Source organism: Echinops telfairi, unplaced genomic scaffold (genome assembly GCF_000313985.2).
Source record: "Echinops telfairi isolate 266 unplaced genomic scaffold, ASM31398v2 ScPeMD7_655;HRSCAF=1070, whole genome shotgun sequence".
NCBI lineage: Eukaryota > Metazoa > Chordata > Mammalia > Afrosoricida > Tenrecidae > Echinops > Echinops telfairi.
The window spans coordinates 9,183,741-9,192,198 of NW_022104553.1; the positions used below are offsets into that span (position 1 = coordinate 9,183,741).

At 43.4% G+C, this 8,458-nt stretch overlaps 1 long non-coding RNA gene and 1 pseudogene across 1 annotated transcript in view; one reads left to right on the top strand and one right to left on the bottom strand.

Moving 5' to 3' along the window:
* Window positions 1-2,490: 2,490 nt before the first annotated feature.
* LOC123521994 overlaps window positions 2,491-8,458 on the bottom strand; it is a 10,404-nt gene continuing 4,436 nt past the window's right edge. The window contains exon 2 of the long non-coding RNA XR_006680310.1: window positions 2,491-3,227. This is a non-coding gene — a long non-coding RNA (uncharacterized LOC123521994). The remainder of the gene's footprint in view (window positions 3,228-8,458) is intronic.
* LOC101659654 lies at window positions 3,773-4,322 on the top strand (annotated as a pseudogene).

Genomic DNA, 8,458 nt, shown 5'->3' on the forward strand with positions numbered 1-8,458 from the left:
AAAGGGGGAACTGATTACAAGGATCTACATGTGACCTCCTCCCTGGGGGACGGGCAACAGAGAAGTGGGTGAAGGGAGACGTCAGACAGTGCAAGATACGACAAAATAATAATTTGTAAATTATCAAGGGTTCACGAGGGAGGGGGGGAGCAGGAAGGGAGGGGAAATAAGAGGAGCTGAAGCCAGGGGCTTACGTGGAGAGCAAATGTTTTGAGAGTAATGAAGGCAATGAATGTGCAAATGTGCTTTATATGGTTGATGTATGTATGGATTGTGAGATAGTTTATTGTGCCAGCCTGGCCGATAAACATAAGTGGGATTAACTGAAGAACTGAGAGATAGATGGCTCGGTGAGCCTCGCCTTTCTTGTCTCTCGCTCTTTGCTCATCAGACCAGTGTGCAGCTGCCTTGCTTGTTCTGTGCCTCAATTTACAGGCTATACTACCTGTAGGACGCCTAGTCTGTGAACTGTGTCACTACTATAAGTTGAGGTCCCTTTCAGAAATCTCTGGAGCTGGGGACTGGAGGTTGGTGACCTGCCTTGTGATTGGCTGCTGTGCTGAGATAGCCTAACTCTCTATCTATATAGAGGAAGACCTGGCAGCAGACTAGACTTTAAGGACTGCTAGTGTCTCAAAACTCTCTCACGGGAGTGAGCTGCACTGAGCCATTTGTACTGCTTTATAATTTAACTGTTCATTTCTTGTGTTATATATCTAGTTATCTTTATAAATAAAAGAATCCATACATCATAAGAATTGTATGAGCCCCCTAACAATCATATTTGTACATGTTTCCATCATCATTTTCAAAACATTTTCTTTCTACTTGAGTCCTTGGTATCAGTTTTTTCCCTTCCTTCCAACCACTGTGACCCCTTGATAAATTATAGTTTATCTTATACCATCTGCTGTCTCTCTTCACCCACAATTCTGTTGTTCATCCCCATGGAGAGGGTGGTGGTAGTTATACATCATTGTGATCAGTTCTCCCTTCCTCCCCCCACCTTCCCTCTACCCTCATGGTGTCACTATTCCCACTATTGTCCTGAATTCCATGCATTGTGAGCTCTATCTGTACCAGTGTACATGCTCCAGTCTAGCCGGATTTGTAAGGTAGAACTAGTTTCATGATAATGGGCAGGAGGAAGCATTAAAGAACTAGAGGAATGTTGGGTGTTTCACTGGTGGTATACTGCACCTTGGCTGGCTCGTCCCTTCCTGTGATCCTTTTGTGAGGGAATGTCCAATTGCCTACAAATGGGCTTTGGGTCTCCACTCCAACCCCAATTTACATCAATAAGATTGTTTGTTTGGGGGTCTTCTGATGCCTGATCCTGTTGACACCTCATGATCACACAGGCTGGTGTGCTTCTTCCATGTGGGCTTTGTTGTTTCCCTGCTAGATAGCTATTTTAACTTCAAGCTTTTAAGACCTCAGACACTTTATCTTCTAATAGCCGGACACCATCAGCTTTCTTCACCACATTTGCTTATGCACCCAATTTGACTTGAGTGATGTGTCGGGAACGTGAGCACAAGATGGGCCTAATGAGGATGCTGGATGTATGTGTATATACATAAATACGAAAAGGGCAAATCCATAAAGAAATGCACAGAAAAAGTCAAGTAACAAACAGTTAATACCTCAAAAACAGTAATTGAGTCAATTCCAACTCATCGTGACCCTATAGGACCCTTGTGAGTTTCCAAAACTCTTTATGAGAGCAGAAAGTTTCGTCTTTCTCCCTCAGAGTAGCGGGTGGTTTCGATCTGCTAACCTTACAGTTCACTACAAGAGGAGAAAATGCCATTCAAGTAACATTGCTCTTTATACCTACCCTCGGGTGGGAAAAACTAAACCCAGAAAGATCTATCACTGCTGGGGATGTAGGAAAGGGGTGAAGTCACTGGTGCAGTGCAGGTATGTGTCAATCAACGTCCACAATACATTCTGAAATTGTACATCACATGATTTAGACATTATAGGAACACCTGTGGCCAGGGGTACAGAGTTCCCAGCCACACACTTTTGCCACCTTTTTTGCTAAGCAAACTGCAGGGAAGGCCAGTTCACCCATGAGTACCTTCCCAGAGAAAGGCTGGTGCAGGTGAAGGGGCGGAGAGGCTAGAGACAAGGCTGAGGCTCCTAGGTACATACCCTTCCACTGGCGCTTTATGGGACCACACCTGGCAAAAATATTAGAACTGCTGAGTCGTGGGAGCAGAGGGGACCAAGACTGGGAATCTCGGTTGAGTCTCAAATGCCACAAACTAGGCCCCCCTGGGCTGTGTGCAGTGGCTGGGCAGAACTGGGCTTCCTAGCTCAAGACAAAGGTTTGGCAGTCTGGCACTCGAAGCATCATCTGGGCGCAGATATGCAGGCAAATGCATCTTAAGACCTGCACTCTGAGAAAGCAATCTGCAACATCCCTAATAATCCTTCAATTTAGGAACATCCCACAAAAATAAATCTGCCAGTACATTAAGATTTCTTTCAGTGAATCTTTATTGCAAGTTTACACAGCAGCAAAAATGAAAACTTAAAAGTTCAAAAAACTTCAGAAGAGATCATGAGAAATCAAGACCAGCTCAAGATCAATCAGCTCCTAAGAGGTAAAGGTCAGATATTCCTCCACTCTCCAACCTTTTTTTTAAAACCAATTCTAACACAAGCCCTCACACGCAGCCCTCTCTTCTCTCCTGGGTTTGATAGTCTGCTGCAATGGTCACACAGCCTTCACAGAGAGTAAGAAATAACAAGATACAACTCAGGATGAAGAGCAACACCCAGCATCAGGTTCAGACAGCCAGGAAACCTCCCCTGAGAGAGCATTTCCCACCCTTCTGCAGTGCAGACACATTCTCTCAGCTGCTCTTAGCCAGCAAGAAAGTGGGCCCTTTTCTTTTCCATGCATGCCCGTTGTTGCTCTCAGGGCACGCTCCCCTTGCCGCTGGTCATTCCACTGCCAACTGATCCAGCTCATGGCCAATACAGCTACTTTTGTTCAGCTCTCTGAGCTGCTTTCCAAGCAGTAGGTTTCTGCTGTCACTACTGACTCTGTTGCTGGGCCTGTCAGTCGGCTCACGGCCTCCGGTGTTGGACCATGCCCTGTACTTCGGCTCTTTCAGGAGGCTCCTCACCTCTCTCATCTCTTGCCTTTTCTCCTTTGGCTGTTCTTTCTGCCCGCAAACCTCTGTGGAGTTGGCTGCATTCTCTTGAAATCCCTGCAAAAGGCATAAAATAAACCAATTATTGAGTCAGATACAGAGGATCATACTCTGAGATAAAAACCAGGGCAAAGGACATTGGAGGGGAAATCACTCCAGTTATTTTTGCAAACAAACACATGAAACAACTCTTCTCACCATATAAAGCATAAAACAGAAACGAATACACTATTGGTAAAACTGTAAGTATTAAAAGTAGCAGCACTGGCTCCCTTGTAGAGAAACAGATAGGTATACCATAAAGAACAACAAACCCAGAAACTAGAACAATGTATGAAAATTTAAAATTACTTGACAAAGCAACCTACCACCTTCATCTGTTCACTGCACTATTTGTCCTACAAACTTAACGGGATAACCATCTAAAGGCTTATATGCAAGAATGCCTGCCCGCAGTCCTTCCTATAAGATGACATAAAAGGACCTAAATATCCACTCGTAACAAAAGGAGAGAGTAAGTTATATGTCTACAAAATAAAACAATGAACATAAAAAAAAACACACAAAAAACCCAGGGGCTATTTGCCGCATCTACTATGAGAATGAAAACCATTCACAGCAACCAGACTGTCCATATTCCAGAGAATGTTGACATTTCCCCGAAGGGGCACAAGGTCATGGTGAAGGGCTCGAGAGGAACCCTGCGGAGGGACTTCAATCACATCAACATAGAGCTCAGTCTCCTTGGAAAGAAGAGGCGGCTTAGGGTTGAGAAATGGTGGGGAAATAGAAAGGAGCTGGCTTCCGTCTGCACTATCCGTAGTCACGTACAGAACATGGTCAAGGGTGTGACACCGGGCTTCCGATAAGAGATGAGGTCTGTGTGTGCCCACTTCCCATCAACGTGGTTACTCAGAAGGGGCCTCTTGCTGTTGAAATCGTTAACTTCTTGGGTGAAAAATACATCCAGAGGGTTCACATGAGGACAGGTGTTGCTTGTTCCGTTTCTCAAGCCCAGGAAGATGAGTTAGTTCCTGAAGGGAATTCAGCTGCTTTAATCCAGCAAGCCACAACAGTTAAAAACAAGGATATCTGAAGTCTTTGGATGTATCTGTTTCTGAAAAAGGAACAGTTCAGCAGGCTGATGAGTAAGAGCTAAGAGGTGTCCAGTCACAGTCTAGATGATTTCCTTTAGACTTGTCTGCGATGCTTTGATCCAATCCAATAAATTTATGTCATGAAACACACACAGAAAATTAGGTCGCTCTGTATTACTGAAGTCAGGATATACCGATGTGAAGTTAGTTCTTGCTCTGTAGTTGAAAAATTTTGTAATAAAAAAGATGGACAAAAAATGTAAATGCTTTGCCTTTTCTGAGTGAGAATCTCAGAAGTTTGAAGAGTTGACCCCTATCTCTCAAACCACATCTGCCCTCCATCAGTTTTCTGGCCTGCACTGTTGATAGACATTTCCTCTCCTAGATTCAGTGGTACCTCAAGATTTCATTTCTGATCTTTCCTGGAGTAAGTATTAAATGTTTTGTTTTTAAAAAACTTTTTTCAATGATCCATTTTTCTATTATAAGGACTCATTTCTTGTTATTTTTTTATTCATTTCTTAATTATTCTCAAGATGGAAATTTCTTGGTATAACTCAACATAAAGATTCAATGTTATTTCACCTCTGATGAACTATAGTCCATTTTTATTTTACACAAGTATACCCTGGTTTGAAGAATGCACTTGTATCTACATCTCAGCTGAATACATTCCTGAGGTCATGACATGTCAATGTTCCAATCTCAAGAGTTATTCACGTTACTATTTTTGAAACTTAAATTCTGTTGTGCTGTTGAGAAGACATGCATGAAAACATACACTACTCCAACCAGTTCTACCTGTACAATTCAGTGACACTGATGATATTCTTTAAGTTATACACCCAGTCTCACACTCCTTTTCTGGGGTTCCCCCCCCCTTACCTTCCTATCGAATCTTTCAAGTTGCTGATGTCAGTGTGATCCGAGGTATTCCTTTTAAAAGTACAGTGTTCAAGGCAGGCATTTTTCCCTAGTTAAGCTTAATTACTGTTCAGTTTTAAGATGACTTCAGGGGAAATTTTTGGGCTGATATTGGACGATTACCTGAGGGCAATAGTTTCAGGGGTTCATCCACCCTCCCTGGCTCCAGAAAGTCGAGAGTCCATGAGGATTTGCAGTTGTTCTGCATGCCCCACTTTTGATGAGGACTCTTCTACGGAATCTTTGATCCAAAGGTTCAGGAATGGTAGGCGGGCATCCTCTCATTCTCCTGACCTCATGGCGAAGGATGCAGTTGCTCACGGAGGCGAGCAGCCACATATCCCAAACCTGTGTTGTTCTGAGTGGATAAGGACCAATTGTTGTGCCTGGATGGTGGTTTGCAAGCTCTTAAAAGTCCAGGAACTATGCGATGAACAGCAACACGAAGCACGGTACAGTATTCAGCCAATTATCTGGGGTGCTCCATAAAACAATGACCTTAGATCTCCAAACGAAAGAATAAAATCCCATGAGGATTTTGGTTGTATGTAGGCTACATCGTACATGGCAGCTATACTCTCTTTTGTTGGAGAAGGGCAGGTTTTTCCTTTTTACTGTCATAGAGAGTTCCAGTCACAGAAATTCACAGGAACAGTTCTACCCTGTCCTAAACGGTCACTATGAGTCAGCAGCAACTCCATAGCAGTGAGTTATTTTTGGTTTTATTATTATCCAGCAAATATAGCACAACTTTCACCAACTCAGCTTTAAGTGATTGACAGCAATTACAGTCGGCTCTGCAACCCTTCCCTTAATCAATGCAATCTCTTAATCTAGTTTACTACTAAATTATGGGTTAATATACAAGGATCAGTTAAAAAGTACTACTCCGTTTCTCCGAAAATAAGACTGTGCCTTATATTAATTTTTGCTCCCAAAGATGCGTTAGGTCTTATGTTCAGGGGATGTCTTATTTTTCCATGAAGAAGAATACGGTACACATTTACTGTTTAATTAAAAGAGACCTCGCACTTCCTGTCTGCTCCGGCTGCTGTGGCCAACAGTGAGGTGCGCGGTGGCGCCCACCGCTATGGTCCACAGTCATGGTAGCTTCATGGGGCCTTATTTTTGGAAAGGTCTTATTTTCGGGGGGATGTCTTATATTTCAGCGAGAGGCAAAACTGTAAGTAGGTCTTATTTTCAGGGGATGTCTTACTTTCAGGGAAACGGTAGCTACGAGGGTTTCCTGTTCATATACGCATGCTTACTCCAAACAAAGTATGTGTAACCAAGTCTCTGTAATCAGTGGATGGGCTGCAGACCAGTAACTTACTTACTTTTCTTATTCTCATTAGGGTGCATTAAAAAAAAATCCAATCAAAAACAGTGGCTTCTATTAGGCCAGTTAAATTCAAGGCAGAAAAGTCAGCTCAGAAGGTGAGGGGTACCGGTTTGGGGGACTTTGATAGATTGTCTCAAGGAGCACAGGATGGTCATGGGGCTTATTAGGAAGAAGATTTACGAAAACAGAAAAGTACTGGTGAGAAAAAGGCTAGAACAATTACACCAAGGAACACTGTTTCCATCACAGCAATGACACTGCTTATTCTTCGAGGGTAGTAGCAGCAAGGGCTGTCCCCTTGAGAAGCTCATTGAGAAACCTTACCTCATCCACCCTACAGTCACGATCTTGCCCCTTCAAACTTTGTGTTCCCCAAACACAAAGAACATCGAAGAGAATCGCAAGTTGAGTCACTTGAGGATGTCAAAACTGTTTTGACTTAGTGTAACTTTCAGAGAATGGCGCTCTTCAGGGAAGGACCAGAGATGGCATCACCTTCGGAATTCGGAAGCGTGTGGACCGAGCTGGAGGAGATGCTGAGAACCAGCTGCTTTGCATTCTGTTTTTAATAATGGTCTCTTCGACACTGTAGCTCACAGGGACCCTATGTGTCTATTCTAGGGTAAGTTCAACATATTGCCATGAGATCATAGAAACCACGATTGAAATGTTTCCTTGAAGCTGGGCCCACACACTTTTAACAGAGAATAAGCCAGAAATAGCTCAACGGTCATGGGTTAGCTGAGTGAAAATAGGAGCGCCTAATACTGTTTACACTCAATTCCCAATTACTGGGTACTTTAATTATTCTACACCATGGACCAGCAAACTACAATCAGCCATCTGTTTTTCTATGGCCTTTCAGTGGAGAAAAATTTACGTTATAAAATAGTTGGGGGTGAGATATAGTCAATTAATATGGCCCTCCTAGCCATAATCCATTTCATTTCCCATAAACCATTTCAGGAGGGAGCACACGAGCGAGAGCCAATGGTGCTGAGGGAAAAGTTCAAACTACACTGAAGGATGTCCAAAACTCAGTGAAAGTCGTGTGCAATGGAATCTTGAGCATCCACAGAGCTGTACTGGAACATGCTCAATCAGGCGGGAGGCTATGCCACGTCCATGCTATCAACAGTGCTGAGTAACAGCAACAAACACCACATAAGGCACAGAGCCCCAAATAGGTCTTTTCTGGCCTTTTACAGATGGTTTGCCAACCCCTGTTCTATGCCATACTTTATGTCCTTCATATTTTATAGGTTTAGCTAGGCATTTATTTCCTTTTCCCTCCGTATTTAGCATAGAAGCAAAAATTAAGCAAACTAAACCCACTGCACTGAAGTTGATTCCACTCATCAGGATCTACAGGAAAGAGCAGAATTACTCAACAGGACTTCCAAGGCTGTAAATCCGTACAGAAGCAGAGTCTTCCTCCTGCACATGGGGTAACAACCAAAACAGGGAAAAGCTAATTGCTATGGAGTCATTCCAACTCACAGCAAGCCTACAGGACAAGGTAGAACTGCCCTTGCAGCTCTTTCTGGAAGAAAACCAGTTCTTCCTTTTGTTTTTAATCGTTTTATTAGGGGCTCATACAATTCTTATCACAATCCATGCAGACATCAGTTGTGTCAAGCACATTTGTACATTCGTTGCCCTCATCATTCTCAAAACATCCCCTCTCCACCTAAGCCCCTGGCATCGGCTCATTTTCCCCCCTCCCTCATGAACCCTTGATAATTTATAAATTACTATTTTGTCATATCTTGCCCTGTCCGATGTCTCCCTTCACCCAGTTTTCTGTTGTCCATCCCACAGGGAGGAGGTAATATAGAGATCCTTATCGGTTCCCCCTTTCCACTCCATTCTCCCTCCACCCTCCCAGTATCACCACTCTCACCAAAGGTCCTGAAGGGATCATC